At 42.1% G+C, this 20,666-nt stretch overlaps 1 protein-coding gene across 2 annotated transcripts in view; it reads right to left on the bottom strand.

Annotated features, from left to right (window-relative positions):
- Nucleotides 1-20,666, bottom strand: part of SLC23A2 (solute carrier family 23 member 2) — a 128,294-nt gene that overhangs the window by 87,860 nt on the left and 19,768 nt on the right. Inside the window, exons 6-7 of one of the 2 annotated variants that reach the window (XM_078850674.1) lie at nucleotides 16,946-17,012; nucleotides 4,289-4,582 (exon numbers count right to left, since the gene is read on the bottom strand). The gene's annotated coding sequence lies outside the window, so the exon portion shown is untranslated. The remainder of the gene's footprint in view (nucleotides 1-4,288; nucleotides 4,583-16,945; nucleotides 17,013-20,666) is intronic. The other variant, XM_078850675.1, reaches the window with a different exon arrangement.

The following is a 20,666-nucleotide window of genomic DNA, read 5'->3' on the forward strand; positions in this document are numbered from 1 at the left end:
GCTTGACAAAGCCCTGGCTGGGATGATTTAGTTCGTGTTGGTCCTGTTTTGAGCAGGGGATGGGACTAGATGACCTCCTGAGGTCTCTTCCAACCCAAATATTCTGTGATTCTATGACAATAAATTTGCATGTTCCTTTTATTTAGGTGTGAAATGCCAATTAATTGCATGATCATGAATGCCAAGAAAGCAGGATAACATGGCCCAATGCATGCCAACTCTTCCTAATCAAATCACTCTTTTTGATCTTTCATACATCTGTTATCTTGTAACACGAGACTGAATAAGAAAGTGATTCCAGTGCTATTACAAAACTTATCTTTAAAATCTGTTTTAAAAAGAAAAGCAGTGTCACATTTGTTAGCTAATGTTCAAATACTTGAGGCTGCCTTGTTGGAGCAGGGTTTTTCAACGTAGTAGTCGGTCCCTTGGCAAGGAAATCATATAGGGGACACATCTGATTAATCAAGGCTAGATGAGTCTCTGTCACGTGTATCAATTATTGTGCAGGGTTATCATCTAATTTAACTGTGTTCTCCCTCAAAAATGGAAGGCTTTAAGTTTCTTCCAACCATCCAATTACATAGCTGTCATAAAAATAAAGGGAACCACCTTTCTGTATACAGTGCTATAAAAGCCCTTTCACCTGTAAAGGGTTTAGAAGCTAAGATAACCTCGCTGGCACCTGACCAAAATGACCAATGAAGAGACAAGATACTTTCAAATCAGGAGGGAGGGAAAAACAAAGGGTCTGTCTGTGTGATGCTTTTGCCAGGAACAGATCAGGAATGCAGTCTGAGAACTTCTGTTAGTTAATAAGTAATCTAGCTAGAAATGCGTTAGATTTCCTTTTAATGGCTAGTAAAATAAGCTGTGCTGAATGGAATGTATATTCCTGTTTTTGTGTCCTTTTGTAACTCAAGGTTTTGCCTAGAGGGATTCTCTATGTTTTGAATCTGATTACCCTGTAAGGTATTTACCATCCTGATTTTACAGAGGTGATTCTTTTATCTTTTCTTTAATAAAAATTCTTCGTCTAAGAACCCGATTGATTTTTCCTTGTTCTTAAGATCCAAGGGTTTGGGTCTGTGTTCACCTGTACAAATAGGTGAGGATTTTTATCAAGCCTTGCCCAGGAAAGGGGGGATAGGGCTTGGGGGGAAGACGCCTCCAAGTGGGCTCTCTCCCTGTTCTTCGTTTAACATGCTTGGTGGTGGCAGCCTACTGTTCAAGTACAAGGCGAAGTTTGTACCTTGTGGAAGTTTTTAACCTAAGATGGTAAGAATAAGTTTAGGGGGTCTTTCAGGCAGGTCCCCACATCTGTACCCTAGAGTTAAGAGTGGGGAAGGAACCTTGACAATAGCATATCCATATATGAACATCCTCCCTTTGAAGTACTCCTAAAATAACCAGAGGACAAGCAAAGCAATTGTACAGGAAAGTAGCATTACATATTAACAGAATAAATGGACCTAAATCTCACTACTATTTAAAGAGCCAAAAAACAAACAAGTTTTATCTTGCAGACATATAAGTATTTAGAGATTTCAGATTTTAGCTGCAGGTACAGTAAAGCACAGCCTTCGGTGGTAAAATGTACTCTAAATTCAGAGAAATTACTACAAGACCTTGAATACCAGTATCATCTTGCTTACAAAAGCATTTAAGATGCAGCCCTTTAATATGAAAGCACTTAGGGCTCCTACATTTAATGCTTTGTAAATTACATACGGAGGGCTACATCTGATTTGTGAAATTGTTCTGAAATCCTGCCATTTGACTTCAAGGCACGATCCTTGATACTCGGCACTGTTACATGTTTGCTCCTTACATAACCTGACTAGTGAAAATTTACATCTTTCTGCTCTAACAGAAAGAATGTCCACTGCTATTCTATCAGTGACGTAACTGGAATTTCATTTTCTGGTTTGCCAAATTTTTTATTTTTATCCTAAATCTGATTACAGGGCACATTACTTTGGAGCATTTCTTAGAACTTTTCCTGCATCTGTATGTTTTTACATATTAAAATCAAAGGATAAAATACTCAGTTAAAAAAAAAATAGTCAAGAGGGAGTTACATTTTTAATTATATGCTCATTACTCAAGAAGAAAGCACATCCAATACATTGTGGTTTTCAGGACCAAGCGTCAGAGATCACTTTCAAATATCTGAAAAAAAATTCCCTTCCATATACAGGGCCATGAGCTTCGTAAGCACAGAGGTAACTGTCCCCCACAAAATAAGGCAAGATGGCAGCCAGTGATCTACTGTTCTTTTTATTAGGTTAGCAATCTTTGACATTGATCACATCCTTCTTTACTGGACCTCCATTTACATTCACAAATCATTCTTAATGGTGGATCAACTGCCAGAGATTATCTTTACAACTAAACTTGGATTGGCACAACAGTCAATAAATGGTTCAATGTTCAATAAGCGTTAACTTGACGTTGTTCATTTCAATGCTGACATCAGCTTTAACTATTACTTTCAAGTTTCAGGGAGCACCCGGGTTTCTTGCTACCAAAGACTGTGTCAGAAAGAAGTACTCACACACACACACGCAATAGTACAGCCACAACTCAAAGAAACAACTTTCATTGCAACAGACAGCATACCTACTGCTGAGTATCTAATCTGCTATTCAGCAAGGTGACCAAGTACTCTCCAACTATACCTGATGTCTGCCAATATCTTGCACCCTTCACAGTCAGGCTTCATATCAGGATACAGCACACAAATGATGCTAACTCCGCTCAGGGGGTGATCTGCTAGCCACAGAGGCAAAAATCCACACTCATTCTATGGGATCGCTTTGCAAAACCCAATGCCACAAATCACAGGATGCTACTGACACACTTTAGGAAACCTAGGCCAGGTCTACACTTAAAACATTTGCCAGTATAGTAACATTGGTTAAGGGTGCGATTTTTAAGGACACTTTCTATACCAGCAAAAGCCATAGTTTAGAGGCAGTTATACCAGCAAACAACTGCTTTTGCTGATATAGCTTATTTTGTTCAGAGAATCTGTATAAGCAAATCAGCAAAAGCACGCTTTTGCCAGTATAAACCACATTTATACTAGACTTCCACACTGAGATGATTACAGGCTGTGCGCAAAACTAGAAAGAATTCCATTTTTTAGGGGAAGTTATTCTCTATTTTTATACAAACAAAAGCAACTCCAAAATGCATACATCCTTGAACTCAACATGCTGTTTGCACAGGTGCTTAGGAAAAACTCCTGCACTAAATGCTAACTGATCAAGCAGAACAATCAAGCCCAGGGATCGGCAACCTCTGGCACGCGGCCCACCAGCATAACCCCCCCTGGTGGGCCGGGACGGTTTGTTTACCTGCCACGTCCGCAGGTTCGGCCGATCGCAGCTCCCACTGGCCCTCCGTCAGCACGCCCCGCTTCCCGCAGCTCCCATTGGCCTGGAGCGGTGAACCGCAGCTCGTGGGAGCTGCGATCAACCAAACCTACTGACATGGCAAGTAAACAAACCGGCCTGGCTCACCAGGGGGCTTACCCTGGCGGGTGGGCTCGTGTGCTAAAGGTTGCCAATCCCTGATCTAGCCACAAAGGTGAAGCAGCGTTGGAACTAGGGGAAGGAGATGGGTGTAGGCCTGCCTCTGCTCAATCTTCGCTTCAAATCCTGTTATCTCATTCAGGACTCAGTAAGCGAGTGATACGTACAAAGTTATTCAAGTACTCCCTAGCTGCTGCAGTAACCCTAACACACCTACTTTCATCTGAAATTAAATATTCCCATCAATCTTCAAAGCATGGCCACAAGTCCATTTCAAATTTAGCATATTTTCTCAGTTTCTTTACAATAATTCAGTTGTTCGAGTAACGCCCCTTCTGATTTGGTGACTATACATTCCTTTTGGATTATTTCAAGGACGCTCTTCTAGGAATAGTCAGCAAACGTATGCTCATTTTTCTGTGAAGGAATTGTTAGGTTTCAAGTGCGGGGTACTCAAGTCTTTCAGTTACCCATTTTCCTCAATCCAGCTCTTACCTCACTGTAGAAGTTTCTAGCTAACTGCACACCCAGTACAGTGGATGCTGCAGAGTGTCGCCCCCCTGGACTACATGGCTCAACATCTCACAGTGGGCAACTGGGAGTGCTACATGTTAATGCAACCATGTTTGCCATCTACTACTGAGAGTGGTAGTTGCCATTGGGAAAAGAGTAGCAGCAGAGCAAAGGGAGAGACACATTTTCATAGATAAGGCCAAAAAGGACCACTGTGATAATCTAGCATGACTTACTGCATAATACAGGCCATAGTATTTCCCTGAATTAATTCCTGTTTGAACTACAGCCCATATTTTAGGGGCGGGAATCCAATCTTGATTTTACCATTTCCAGCGGTGGAGAAACCACCACAAACCTCGGAGACAATGAGGAGACAAAAAGTGTGTGGTGGAGGGAGATGAAAGGGGAGAAAAACAAAATTATTCCATCAAGAGAAAATCCTTCGTTAGAGATGAAGTACATCTAGAAAACTCTATTCTGAAATCAGGAAGAGTCAGAGGTGATAAGGGACGGTTGACTCAGATGACCTACAGAAAAGAAAAAAGCATAAAGAGCCTTTAAAGATCTAATACCCATGTTTCATCACTAGTGGGGCAAATTACGATTTTTATAAATAAAGGTCATCAATAGGTTTCTTTCACTATAAGGCAATACGCAATGTCATTCTAATGGATTCGGAGAGTCACAATATCCTAAAGTTAGCAGAATGCACTATTGCCTATTGTAGGGCCCCTCATTTTTGGTTTTTATTTTATTTAAAATTACCCAGGAAATTGTCAGTATTTATCACAACAACAAAAACATGTGAAAATCAGTGCAAAACATATTAATCATTTTTCTGGATAAATATCGGGGTTTTCTTTGGCGGACGGAAGCCCAGGAGATAAAGGTTTATATTAATCTTCAGTATATTAATGCTCTGATGAACAGAATTCAATGTGACAGGTTTCAGAGTAACAGCCGTGTTAGTCTGTATTCGCAAAAAGAAAAGGAGGACTTGTGGCACCTTAGAGACTAACCAATTTATTTGAGCATAAGCTTTCGTGAGCTACAGCTCACTTCCTCAGATGCATATCGTGGAAACTGCAGCAGGCTTTATATATACACAGAGAATATGAAACAATACCTATTCCCACCCCACTGTCCTGCTGGTAATAGCTTATCTAAAGTGATTTCCAGCACAAATCCAGGTTTTCTCACCCTCCACCCCCCCACACAAATTCACTCTCCTGCTGGTGATAGCCCATCCAAAGTGACAACTCTTTACACAATGTGCATGACAATCAAGCTGGGCTATTTCCTGCATAAATCCAGGTTCTCACATCCCCCCCACCCCCATACACACACAAACGCCACTAGCCGTCACCTTCAGCCCCCAACTAAAACCCCTCCAACACATTATTAAGGATCTACAACCTATCCTAAAGGATGACCCAACACTCTCACAAATCTTGGGAGACAGGCCAGTCCTTGCCTACAGACAGCCCCGCAACCTGAAGCAAATACTCACCAACAACCACATACCACACAACAGAACCACTAACCCAGGAACTTATCCTTGCAACAAAGCCCGTTGCCAACTGTGCCCACATATCTATTCAGGGGACACCATCACAGGGCCTAATAACATCAGCCACACTATCAGAGGCTCGTTCACCTGCACATCCACCAATGTGATATATGCCATCATGTGCCAGCAATGCCCCTCTGCCATGTACATTGGTCAAACTGGACAGTCTCTACATAAAAGAATAAATGGACACAAATCAGATGTCAAGAATTATAACATTCATAAACCAGTCGGAGAACACTTCAATCTCTCTGGTCACGCGATCACAGACATGAAGGTCGCTATCTTAAAACAAAAAAACTTCAAATCCAGACTCCAGCGAGAAACTGCTGAATTGGAATTCATTTGCAAATTGGATACTATTAATTTAGGCTTAAATAGAGACTTGGAGTGGCTAAGTCATTATGCAAGGTAGCCTGTTTCCTCTTGTTTTTTCCTACCCCCCTCCCCCAGATGTTCTGGTTTAACTTGGATTTTAACTTGAAGAGTGGTCAGTTTGGATGAGCTATTACCAGCAGGAGAGTGAGTTTGTGTGTGTATGGGGGTGGGGGGGATGTGAGAACCTGGATTTATGCAGGAAATAGCCCAGCTTGATTGTCATGCACATTGTGTAAAGAGTTGTCACTTTGGATGGGCTATCACCAGCAGGAGAGTGAATTTGTGTGGGGGGGTGGAGGGTGAGAAAACCTGGATTTGTGCTGGAAATCACTTTAGATAAGCTATTACCAGCAGGACAGTGGGGTGGGAATAGGTATTGTTTCATATTCTCTGTGTATATATAAAGCCTGCTGCAGTTTCCACAATATGCATCTGAGGAAGTGAGCTGTAGCTCACGAAAGCTTATGCTCTAATAAATTGGTTAGTCTCTAAGGTGCCACAAGTCCTCCTTTTCTTTTTGAGAATTCAATGTGGTTTGCTGTAGAACTAAAACAGAACTCAAAACACAGTTTCTCCTATGAGTTTAGGAAAACAATCTCTCTCTAAACCCCAAATAAAACTTTTCATTTGAATAAGCAGTTTACTGTTGTAGCCTTGGTACTATTAGCCTATAACTATTTACATTTAATAATTGGGCCACACCATTTGCAGCACACACTCAACTTCATCCTTTTCTCCTCTTTTTTTTTAAAGCTTTCAAATAATTCCTTGTGTTCGGAAACATATTATGATACAGATTTTCATTTTCTTCCCATTTTAATGCACTAAATCTTTAAACTGTTCTCTGCTAATGGCCTGAATGGGTACATGGTGGGCATGAGATTCATCAGTACATTCAGATGCACCGGCACTTCAGAGCTTGCATGCGTGCCTGTTTGTTTATTGTGTGTATCTTGTAGACCAACACACAGCCTTAGTTCCAAAGGCCTCTTTGCATATACATGCAGACTAATGTATTATTCTAATACATATCACATGCAATGTGTTGTATTTTCCTCATAAAATAAGTTATTTTTATATATTTGAACGATACAAACGTAGGGAGAAAATCAGAAAGAAAAAAAAAGATATTTTGTAAAACCAGAGTTTTTTTGGTAAAAAATCGGTTTAAACCGAAAACAAAGGGGCTTACCAGACTAGTCCAGTGGTGAAGAGGAGTGATAGCGGAGGAGGAGGAAGGGTGTGCTAGGGGATGAATGGGCTAGTGAGAACGTAGGTACCCCAGCTCCCATACAAGTGCCTTTGGTAAAGGAGTTTGTCCATAGCCACCTCAAGGAGGCAGCAACTTTTGGACATATCCTTTAACTCAGGTAGTTTTTTTAAATAGACCTGAATTGAATTTTCCTCTCCTTCAACAGCTAAAACCAACATGTTTTCCAGCCTAGTTCTTTTTTTCTTCGTTTGACATTTAAAAGGATAAAGGCAACTTGCTCGGGCACAAACTACAGAAGGGACAAGACTGAACACTGCAGATCCCAATGTGAGAGGACCCTCCAGGCTGAAGAGCAATTGCCCCAAACAATCTACTGGGATCTCTTAGTAAGCTTAGTATAAATTACTGCATTTTTTGTGCATCAGCCTTTGCTTATGTTTTTTATGCTTGCACAACTCTGAGAAATATTTACTCTCCTCGGTTTATAAACATTTTATTCACAGATACTGGCGTAAACAAGGTTGCATTGCTTATCTCCTGTTTGGTGTTGCCACTGACTTCAAGACGAGAAAGTGTTGATGGAATCAACACAGGCATCCATGGGTTAACAAAAGTACATAAGAACATTTAAGTTTTGCTGGTAAGGTTATAAGCACACGCTCACTTAGAAAGAGCTGTGGAGTAGCTTGTAGCTAAGGGTAACAATAGGCTCTGAAGAGGAAAAAGTGCAGAGGAGGCCTGCCTTGCTGGGGAACTCAGTGTAGACAGGGAACTGTGCAGCCTGGAAAAACCCAAGTCGGGAGGGTCTCCGTGCAACAGAGGTGGCAGTTCGGGAGCTGGGAACCTACAGTGGATGGTCTTGCTGAGTCATGGAAGGGGTATACAGGCACAGTTGCCTTCAACTGTGACATCTACTACAAGCAATTACGGGGAAGGACCAGGATCTGAAAAAATTCTGAGAGGGAATCAATTCACAAAGATTTAACAGCCATCAGCAGTACTGAGGATAAGAGTTTCTATTTCAAAAGGGCTTAGATTTTAAGAGCACATGGCAAGTCCAGTGAAATTAGTGGCATAAATTCCATTCCCCTAATGCTATCCATTCAATACTCGCTGTTCTGTCTGCAAGAATGAGCACGCATTACAGATGGCACCTACCAGCAATCTACCAAAACAAATTGATGTACTGGGCCAGTGACACAGAGCCGAGGCAAGTCTCACAGCTGCCCACAGGAACACTGAAGGTCTCAGAGAGTTCTACCAGAATGCATACTAACACTGGAAATGCCACATGTTTATTAAGGGCTTTTAAAATCTAACCCCTCTTTTCCAAGAGGTGGTGACAACAACCATAAATTGCACTGGCATGTTTTTCAAATGATCACACAGGCCTGTTTTAAAAAAGATGTCCAAGTGGAAACAGTTTGCCGTCCAGCACTAGCCGATGACTTGCAAAAAACCTACCAAACTGTTCATCTGTTTGTGCGTTTTACTCCAGCGACAGTTCTTGCATGGAGTTTCTGAAAGCAAGATTAGACTCTGAAAACAAACAGTATTAAAAAGCTAAAATTAACATGCTAATTTCAAACTGTCTCAGTTGCAGAGAAAGGAGGATGGTTATGTTGGAAGATGACTTTTTAAATGCAAATGTTTGCAACCACAAGAAAAGCAGTTATACGACAAGGAAAGTCTCAAAAAAACATTAATAGAACAGAACAAGAAACATGATTTACCCAAGTTGTGTTAGTTTTCCTACTGGTGACGAATCAGGAGGACAAACCCAGTGATTTACGATCAATAATTGGACATGGAGTTTAACTATTTTTTAAGGGCTAGATCTGCAAAGGAGACAGAGCATTTTAACACGTAACTTTTAGGTGCCCTACTGCCTAGTGAGATTTATAACCCTGAGTTAAGTGCCCAGGCTTCCTATACAATGCATAGGGGAAGTCCGGCACCTAAGAATGGAGCCACAAATACCACCGGGCTGAACAGGAAGTTTCCTGATGTAGACAGTAGGAAATGCCCTAAGACCTGCCCCTCAAAAGGACTTAGATGCCTATGTTTGGAAGTCAGAGCCATGAACCCTCTCCTGAAGTTAGATGTCTAAGCCCCTTCTCACAAAAGAGTTGGTACTATCTTTATAACCTTTCGCCCAGTGTTTAGGGTACTCAACCAGGATGTGAAAAACCCATGTTTAGTTCCATTCTCTGCCCGATTGTGAAGCAGGGACTTTTGAACTTGGATCTCCTCACTCTCAAGAAATGCTGTAACCACTGGGCAATGGGTGTGTGCTGGGCCAATCTCAGGCTCTCCTGTTGAAACTGTTCCTCCATGTATAAATAATTAAATATGCATTGGCGCACAGGGACTGGAACCTGGATCTCCCTTCTCCTCCGTGAGCGTGCTAACCACTGGGCTAAAGGTTACTGGGGGGTTGGGGGAACGCAACACCATCTTTTCCTCATGTTGTTTTGTGCAGCACCCATTCTGGTAGGCAGTTTCTGACGCCACCTAGTAGATCAAGCCCCGCAGGTGAGATAGGCAAGGCAATGCCTAGTTTGAGGATCTTAGCCGTGAGCTAGGTGCCCAGATACCTAGACAGAGGCAGCTGTGTGCTGGCCCAGCTTCAGATTTAGGCACCATGGGACTTTAGGAACCTACAGAGATAGATGGCAGCTGACTGAGGGATTAAGGTGGCTAAAATGGCAGTTAGGCATCTAAATCCCTTTATAGGTCTAGCCCCAGATGGTTTCTCATTCCAGAACAAAACATTAACTCCTATCAATCATGCTTTCTAAATTATCTGAGCACTCCTCACTCTCTTCCCCATACACGGAAGGATTTATGTAATCTTGCACTTTATTTCGTCATATTATGGCAACTATCTAATAGTTTATCACTTTCACAACAGAACAAGTTTGAAACGATTGTTTACACAGACTGGCACATGTTCAACCAGTCCTGCTCATTATTCCCCTTGCTATCGTTTCAGATATGTTTAGATAAAAGATATTATTCAATCATCCAGCTTCACCTCCTCACCATTCTATGCTTGTGAAGCCAGTTTGCGGCCTTGGAAATTAACGCGACGTTTCAAATTTAGCATTGCTACTTCACTGGAGGAACAAATAGGAAGAGGAGATGGGCAATAACGAGACCTTGCTTAAACACAACTGATATTTAGTCTATGTGGCAACTAAAATGATTAACATGGGTACAGCAAGGTGTGATTTACCACAATGGGTTTGAAATTTTTCCTCAGTAGAGAAGTCTTTAAGAAAGAAAAGATTTACAACACATTTAAGTCCAACATGTACCGAGAATTTATATTTAAACAACTTTTTATCAATTCTTCTCCAACCGATGTAAATGAGAAGGTAATAGAAATGAAATATTTCCATTTCTATGCTGGTCATTAAAGAATGTCACAAAGGAAAAGTAGAATAGTTCAACAGTGGTTCAAACAGCTACAAGGATATTTTTACCATCTGCAGGAAAACCCTGAAACAAAGTTTATTCTTACAACAAGACTAGCCTTTTAAGACTACCTTATTTTAGGCCATGTATTTAAATTGGTTAAATTAATACATTTTCTGTCTTTTTTAACCTTTTGACAGGCTAGTAATTTATTCTTTTACCATGTATTAAAGTTAAAAGGCTTTTATGATGTTTCTGTACATAAATTTGGTTTGGCACGTTTTAGTAACTAGAGTTAAGTGTTAACCTCACTTAATTGGCATTACTTAATGTCCGTATGCCTTGAACCTTTTCTTAAAAGCACTAACTCTTTCACTGTTATTTACTATTTGGAGTAATACCCCTTTCTTATATATTCTCCCTTCAACAGACACAATTTCCTATTTGAATAATTAAGGCAAGACAAGATCAATGTAGATATCCACTTTTTAAAGATACCCACACACAGTGATGTCTCCACAACCAATCTATTACCTGCCATTCAACAAGGCATTGGCTGTCACAACAGCTTACAGAATAAAAATGGTAATTATACTTTTATACTTAATATACCGGATGCATTGTTCTAAGGACAAAGACTGAGCATATTCAGAAAGTACTGAATGGACTATGAAAGCATTCATTAACTGGTGTGTAGAAGTTGAGCTAACATATGTCCAAAAGATCTTGCTAAAAATAGCAAAGGTCCAAGGATTCAGACAATTCCATGGTCTTAAGCTCATCTAATGCTAGGAAACAAACCCACTGCTGATGATCATCAATAAGTTCCTCTGAAAGTATGTTTAAAATTGTTTAACTGCTAGTATCGCTTGGTTTAACTGAGTCCCAGGCTTGGTCAACGCTTAAAATTTACATTGGCATTGTTTTACATCTGCTAGAAGTATGAGCTAATGGCTGGAAGCTGAAGCTAGACAAATTCTGACTGGAAATAAGGTGTCAATTTTGAACAGAGGGTAATTAACCACTGGAACAATTTACCAAGGTCGTGGTGGATTCTCCATCTCTGGCAATTTTTAAATCAAGATTGGATGTTTTTCCAAAAGATATACTCTAGGAATTATTTTGGGGAAGTCCTCTCACCTGTGTTATATTAGGTCAGACTAAATGGTCACAATGGTCGGTTCTGGCCTTGGAATCCAGGAATAGGTAAATATGGTTCGGAGAAGTGGTATTTACTTTTATCTGCCTATGCGGCATCGACATGAAGGGGCTACGTCAGTGTAGCTAGGCTGACATAACCACACTGACATGAGCTCTGTAACCGAGATACGGCCTCAATAATGCTTTTGGTAATGGTGCTGAAAATTGTTTTGTCCTACCATGCTTTGTCCTTTCCAACTAAACCATTGTCAGAATAGATTCAGAGGGTATGACTACCCTGCTATTAAAAAAATCCACGGCTGGACCGGGCCAGCAGACTCGGATTCACGAGACTTGGGCTAACGCGCTGTTTAATTGTGGTGTCGACATATGGGCTGCAGCTGGACCCTGCGAGGTGGAATGGTCCTAGAGCCCAGGCCCCAGCTCAAAGGTCTAAACAGCAATTAACAGCGTCTTCGTCCGAGCCAGCCACAGATGTCTAATTGCAGTGCAGACATACCCAGAGGGACCCACTGCCGAAACCTGTTGCCAGTGACTGGAGTGTTTCCTGGAGCAGAAGAGGCCTCATAGAGAAATATTCTCTGTCAAGACTATCAGCTACCAACTCAAGAGATCATGCTGACTCTCCCCCATCTCCTCCCTTAGTGATCTATACCATCAAAACTGGGATGGATTTTACAAACAAGACCATGGAAATATGCCAGTATGTTGGAAATACCATGACCCAGGTTTTGCAGAGGAACACTAGTATGTTGCTTCTATATTGCCTTTCATCCAAGGATTTGCGATCAAAGTCAGCTGACACAGCTGTGAGAACATTACTACTGAGCATCTAGGAGCTCTAATCATGAACTAGGACCCCATTTTGCTAGGTACTCGGCTACACCAAGTCAAGGTCTTCATTACCGTACAAGTTTTCCGGCTCTTGATTTTAAAAAAAATGCAAATTGGGATAGCTAGATCAAATAAATAGCCCAAGACATTTGTGACTGGTTCCACAACACCACACAAACGTCAAAAGACTTGTAAAAAAAAAATACGTGTCTCCACCTGCGAGTGTTAAATTTTTTAAACGTATAAAATTCCATGAGTAAACTGGAGTAAGTACAATAATAATACGAACATATCCGGGGTAAATATCAGGTTCGTAAAACCACCGTCCGGTAGCCTGAAATGTATAATACTACCAGCATGACCATATAGTACTTTATAAACAATTATCTTCACACTAATACTGTGCCATAGATAAACACTGTCCCCATTTAAAGATGTGGCAAGGGGCACAGAAATTGTGACTAACTCACCCTCACACATCTTAAGAGCTTGATCCAACTGCCATTGAAGTCAATAGGAGTCTCTCAATGACTGTAGTGAGAGCTAGACCAAGCTGCTAGTCCATGCCATTAGCGGCTCATGGTTGATCCCAACATGTTCTTAGAAAGAAGCGATCCTGTCCAAACTCAGGGCAAAGCGGTGCTCTATACCATATCAGTTACAACACTTCAAAAGATGACGCCTTTACCTGAAATGCACATGGCTTCAGAGATAGTATTAAGATTCATGAGCTCCCAGTCTTGCATTTACCCTACTAGATCACAATGCCGCTCTGGTTAAACTGTTGACCTGTACTTAATTCTGCCTGTATTTCAGCCATCCAGAACATCTAACCTAAGTGAGAAGGAAAAGTGAGGACCTGCTTCAGTTTCCTTGTAAATATCACCAAGCAGCAGAAGTAATGGAGTATTTGCCCAGCCTGCTTCCTTATGAATTCCTCCTTCAGTTCTCGTTCATGCACTTCTCACAACTTGCCTGCCAAAAATAACTCATTCTGGCTTCAGAAAAAAATTAGCCACAACCTTATTGTCTCATCAAATAACCAGGATTCCCTTGGTCTAAAAGACATTACAAGAGACTAGTCATCAAATGGTCTGGGAACTGTAGGCAGAGCTTGGGTACTGTATCAGAAACTGTGTCCCATCCCACCATCTGAAATGGTTGGCATGTTGCCTTTGTTAAGGAGGACAGAAGCTGATACTGGAATCTCCATACAAAGGACCAGTTTCTCAGTTTCGGCCTCATTTATCCTTTGTAACTCAACACAATAGGGATTCCAAGACTCAGATAACACAAAGCAGGGATCCCTTCCACAAGAAAGGTAAAAGCCACAGCCTGTTCAAATCGTACCACAATGCAGTCAGCTCAACTGGTATTTGACTTCATGGCATTTTAATTTTATTTAACGTTTGCCAGAGAAACAAGAATGTTGCTATTTTTGTAATGCAGCATTTTATTCCGAATTACAAGCTGCTAATAACTTCATAGAATGACAAGTGACAAAGCCATGACAAGCTATCAAGGTTGTGGGTTTGGTGCTTTTTTTTTGGAAAGCATTTATATGCTCATGAATATTTTAAGATTATTTTTTTAAAAACTTACATTCAATCAGCACCACAAAATAGAAAAACTTTGAAATGTACACTTAAAAGCACAGTATAGTATTCTAATTGATAATGCTAAACTAGTGACACCAAAAAGACCACCAAAAAACAATGATAGTTCAGTAACCAAATAAGAGCCACGATCACAGCTGTGTCTCAAAAGTGGGTTCAGTATACATCTATAGTACTCTACAAGTGTAACTTCAGGCCACACCTACTTGACCCAAAGCTCCTTTCAAAGATTTCCCACCATGGCTAATACCAGTTCAGCTCCACTGTCCCTTAGCAATGTTGACAGCCCTGGGGTAGACAGGCCACCAGCATATTAATGGCCACATCATCTACCTCCGCGCCAGCGGACATAGGGCTTCAAATAGCAGCAGCAACCTGTTTACGCTAGGGTACCCGCGTGTGCACAAAGCCTGAAGTTCTCTCTCCCCACTCCAACCTACTTTTAAATTTTACAGCTGATCACAGCAAGAACAAGCATCCTGATAAAAGCTGAAACCACACTGAAAATATAAAAGAGAAGGAAACCTTGACCCGCTAAGATTGTGCCTCTCGAATCTAATGAGATATCAGGGGATAACAAGCAAGCCAGAGTAGCCACAATGAAAATGTGCACGGGCATTTTAAAGTACTAATGGGGCTCAAGCTACCTAAATGCATGTAGGCATAAGAATCTATTACTTGTACTCAGAAATTAGATATGGAAGAGACCTGTTAAGTCACCTTGCTCATTCACCGGACAATACAGAATTGCTCTCTTCAATACATTCTCAAAATGTTTTATCCAGTCCACTTAAAATGACTTATGCAATAAGGTAGCTGACTTACAAATATATGCAGCTAATAAATTTCACAGATGCCTAGAACATTCCAAGCCAGCCCTATGTGTAGTGTTAGATTTAAAACACCGGGGGAAAGAGAGGGAAATCAACCAACTTTTCCTTCAGTATTTATACCCATTTGACTCTGTATACTTTGAGCCATTTTATTCTAAAAACAAACACTGTTAATGTTAGCAGGTTACTAAAATCAGACCTCAATCCCCTTAATCACAAGGCAGATAACAAGCAAACATTCCTTTACATCTAACCTATGATTAGTAATTGCACTCAAGAAACGCTAATTCAGCCATTATTTTTAACCAACATAGAACCTAAAAGTCTAAAACAAGAATACAATTAAATGTCCTATTGCTGCTTACACCTTTTCAATGCAATTCTAACAGAATTACTCTTCCTCTGTGCCCTTTTAAAACCCTGGAATCATTCAGAGAGCTCATTTTCTCCAGCACTTCGATGTCACAAGCATTGGATCAAAACACCACTTGTACAGAAGGGGAAGGATATAATGTCCTCTGCCACAAACAAGATCAGAACAGGATCATCATGGTTGTACCCAACATCACCTGTATACTGAAGGGCACATGATGCATGTCCTCAACACGAACAGAATTGCTTCGTGTTTAAATTGTCTCAAACTTAATATTAACATGATTTTTGAGAACGGATAGCCGTGTGCCTTCCTGCCTGAAGTAGAGAGGTTAAGAACCTCTGGAATCTCCCCATTATTAAAGGGCAAAGGGCTGGGCTTCACTCCCTCCTGAGTCAGTTAGCACAGCTCTCTTAGCATCAGACACATGGATTGGAAGGCCCTGAAGTATGGCAGTAAAAGCACTTCAGTGGAGTCCAAGACAGAGGGAAGGGTAGCTAGTTTAGCAGAGAAACAAGAAGCTGAGAGGATCTAGGGGAGAAGCCCGAAAAAGGGAAGCTGTGTTAAACTCAAACTGCAAGAAAGCAGCGCAAGGGGGCTTGGAGATATGAAGTGGCAAAGGGAAATGGCAGCCTGCCTGAAGGAGCAGACCTAGCTACTTTACACAGGGTCCCCAGGCAGAGCAGAGGGTGGGCCTGGGTTCCCTCACCAGCCACTGAGGCATGCAAGCTCAAAGGCAGGCTCAGGAATAGCCCAAGATGGGGAGCAAAAGGCTCTCTTGTATTGGGGGGGGGGGGTTTGTGAACTTTCTGTTGGACCCTTCTGGTACCACTCTAGGGGACTGAACTTTGTAACTTGGCTGAAGGGCCGAGCCACAGAAGACCCATTGAGAGATGGGCTGCCTGAAAATGGTGCCAGAGACAAGACCACTCACAGCACTGCACCCTGCCACAACTGGGCGCTTCAGGTGGTGAGTCCACTATGTTACAGTGCAAGTACAATACAAACCTAGAAGTTAAAAAAAAAGTGAGATTTCAAAATCCTGATCTCTCTTCCAAGGTGTGTGTTTGTTTTTTTAAACAAACATGGCTGAGAGTTGTCAATTTGAATTCACTTCTTCATAGTAAGTGATGAATTTGTTTTTATATACTTGTTTTATATGTAGAGGTCAAGATAAGTGCTTAATAACTACAATATTTGAAACAGTCCTTAACGTAGAGGAAGACCTAAAAGTCTAAACTTCATTTTTTGCCTCGTGTAATCTGAAAATAGCTCACCACCACCAGACTTTTTTCCACCTTCCAGACTACAGTTACCATCAGTACACTACTAATCACTCGAAAATACGGTTTCTAATAGAAACATGCTCCACAATAAAGATAGCAGTATTACGGGTTGGACGAGAAAGGGATAAGTGAAAGCTTACAAGCAAAACATTTTAATGCAACAGAGCACAGCAAACAGATTTTGTTTTCAATTATTTTATTCCTACCTTCCACTACAGCATGATGCACATCCCCTTACATAACCCGACTGTCAGTCTCCTCTTCCTGCAGATTCTAAGCAAAAATAAAACATGTTTTAATTACTGGCATACTGTTTCATAAGTGTTCGCTCTTCATAAATATAGTTAGGTGAGTGGTGGACGGTAGTAACTGTTTCAGATACGTATGGACATAAACAAGGCAATTCTTCCGGCTAACTACCCACATCTCCCCAATCAGTTCCCCACACATCTCTCAGTCACATTACATTCTGGTTTGTTCTGCACCCTCAATTTAATTTACATGAGGGACCCTAGAATACCTAAGAATGTCTTGAACATTCTTCTCCATAGCGCCTCAAGCTTGAAAACAAAATGCATGAGAAAAACGTGTTTGAAAAAAAAAAGTCATCCTTAAAAAATGGCTCCCAGTCAAGTGTCTCTAAGGCCTTGGCTACAGAAATAGTAGTAAGAATCTTGTCTACATGATGGAAATTGATCAGAATAGCTTTTGCAGAATTAACTATTCCATAGTATCTCCTTGTGTAGACACTTCTGGAATAAAAGTCCAGAATAATAAAGTGACTTTTATTCTAAAACAGAATGTCCACACAGGGAGCTATTCTGGAACAGTAATTCAAGTCAATTTCCCCTGAGCAGATAAGCCCTAAAAAAAAGTTAATACAGTCTCATATTAGATCATTATGCAGGTTATCCACTATTTGTTGAGGAATCCATTAAAAAAAGTTTTACCAGTTTAATTTAAACCCCTTCCCAAGTGACAAACTAAACCAAAGAAAGTTATTCTTTATACCAGAGTAATAGCCTCCACAGGGAGGGGAGGTTTCTACCGCTATGTCAATTACTGGTTTAGACTGGCAGGGGGACTGGAGAGGGACACCAAAATTTCCCATGTAGGCAAAGCCAAGGAGAAAGTGACCAGCTGACTTGTTCTAATTATAACTCTTTGACATGGAAAACAAGACATTAATAAATTGAAACCCTACAATCAGCAGGATCTCTAGCTGTTGTTCTTTTCTACCCAATCTTTCGATCGCTGGAGGGTGGGGGGCACATTTTTAGCATTTTCTGTTTGGGGAAAAAAATATTAATTTGCTGCTTGCCCTGACTAAGCTACACATGCAGAAAAATGTCTCTTTCCGAACAACACTGAAAGCGAAGCTCTGACCTTCATTCTTCCTTTGAATTCAATTGTACGTTAACTTCAAAACAGGAGTGGGGGTATTTCAATGCTAATGCTATTAAGACAGACAACAAGAAAAACACTCAAGGCGGCACATATTAAAAAATATCTATATTCTCCCACCCCTGTCTCAGGAAGGAGTCTTTTCTTGCTGCTCCTTCACCATGTCATACTACTTCTTAGAAAACTGTAGGGGTTGCTATCACGTTTGGTATGTTTCCCTCTTGCTTCCCAAACTCACCTTTGGATCAATAGTAAATGCAAGATGAGGACATGGTTCTTTACTGAAAACAAAAAGCAGTGAGCTGCTGCCCAAGTCGCTGCTGGAGAGACTGGTAGTCACAAACCCTGTACCTTTCCCCTAGGGCTTAGACAATACTCTTGTAACTCCCACTAAAAACACACATGGGGGGGGGGGGGTATTCTCTCCTTACACATTAGTTAACACATGGTAAAATCCTAATGAACACAGGACAGTTTGTAGGGTTTTTTCCTCCACATGTTAGCAGGCTGAGGCAAACTTCAGGGCAGAACCTAGGGTTCATCTCAACCTGTTAACTCATGTTAAGACCATGTGTGCCAAAAGTGAAAAGGGAAGAACTGCATCTGATCATTAATTACTTTGTTTCACACTAACCTAGGGACTTCCCCTTTCTGCCAGAACCTGCTTGCAAGGTTTGTGATTCCACCTGATGATCACTTTAGATAAGCTATTACCAGCAGGACAGTGGGGTGGGAGGAGGTATTGTTTCATATTCTCTGTGTATATATAAAGTCTGCTGCAGTTTCCACGGTATGCATCCGATGAAGTGAGCTGTAGCTCACGAAAGCTTATGCTCAAATAAATTGGTTAGTGTCTAAGGTGCCACAAGTACTCCTTTTCTTTTTGCGAATACAGACTAACACCGCTGTTACTCTGAAACCCTTCAGGCTGTTAACTTCTGGTGCCTAAAAACCACCCTCAAAAGCAGATCCAAGGCTGTGTTAAGAGTTTATCTTCTCTGACTAGGCTACAATAATGGGTTGTTTCAAAATGAAAGGGTGGGAATAAAAGTGAATCCTTTTTCTGTCTCTGTATTTCATCTTTTATAGAAAAAATAATCACATATACACAGAAAGCTATGTTACTTGCATACACAATGCTGGGCATCAACTGCTCTACTTAGTTTTTAGGAAGTGAAATGTAACCGCAAGCTAGGGCCAAGCTTTGATGGTGGAATTTGATTGTGTCTGTGTCACTCATTTCCAATACAAATATTTTAAGATAAAGCAAATGCATACACAAGACACACATGGGAGGGAATGTGAGGAACATGGGGCTCACAGGTAAAAGCCACAAAACAAATGTATCCTTTTAGCTGTTCCAAAATAAACGCACAAGCATATCACGAGAGAAGGATCAGTCAAGGGGGCGTGGGGGGAACCAGCCCACCCCTTCAAAGCCATGCGAGAATTAACCTGAATTCTTCACTGGTTTACAAGCTTACCCCCTACCACCCACTTAGATCCTCATCTTTATTTGCAACCAAGTGGAAGAGGAAAAAACAAACATGCCACATAAAAAAAAACCAAAACCCTTTTAGGCCCTTTTTTCCCCCTCCTTTTGCAAAATATAGGGATCCTCTTCCCATGCATCTACTGCCATACCCGCACTCTAGACAGCCAGTATGACAGCCCAGGCCATGCTATTCCTGATGCAATTAGCTGGCTCTGCCCTCCTGGTACAGGCTAGGGAAGGGAAGCTGCAGCTAAACATGCCAAATGGGGACCCCTGGCTCCCAGACAGAACATGGAGGAGTTATCACCTTGCAGGAGGATGGATGAGAGATGACACTGAGCAAGAGGGGGGGTAGGGGGTTATACCAGACCTGAAGAGCAGGTCACCCCCCCACCCAAACACACACAGCAAGAGGGGGCAGGGGGGATGATGCTGAAAGCAGGGAGAGGGTGGCAATGGGATGAGAATAGGGATCAGATGCGGAGGGGGGGGGGATTATCCCCAGGCAGAGGATTAATACAAAGCGGGGGATAGGGGAGAAGGAAGGTGGGTCAATATCACACAAGATGGAGCAGGACGTTAGCAGGGGAGGGGCCACTGCCAAGCAGCCGGGTGGGTGGAAGGGGCATTGCTAAGGGACAGGGGAGGGGGGGGGGGAGGGGGGGGGACACAGTGTCAGGCAACCAGGCGGGGGGGCAGTGCCAGGCAGGCAGGGGGGATTGCTAGGGGGCGGGGGGCAGTGCCAGGCAATGACATTGCTGGGGGTGGGGGGGACGGCCACTGCTGGGGGCGGGGGGGGGGAGGGGCAGTGTTGGGGGGGAGCAGAGCCAGGCGACGGCATTGCTGCGGGGGGGGGGGAGAGTAGTGCCAGGGGGCAGTGCCGGCGGCGGGGGGGGGGGAGCAGTGCCGGCGGCGGGGGGGGGGGGAGCAGTGCCGGCGGCGGGGGGGGGGGGAGCAGTGCCGGGGGGGGAGCAGTGCCGGGGGGGGGAGCAGTGCCGGGGGGGGAGTGCCACTCTGAGATAGCGCGT

This window comes from Lepidochelys kempii, chromosome 26 (assembly GCF_965140285.1).
Source record: "Lepidochelys kempii isolate rLepKem1 chromosome 26, rLepKem1.hap1, whole genome shotgun sequence".
Classification (NCBI taxonomy): Eukaryota; Metazoa; Chordata; order Testudines; family Cheloniidae; genus Lepidochelys; species Lepidochelys kempii.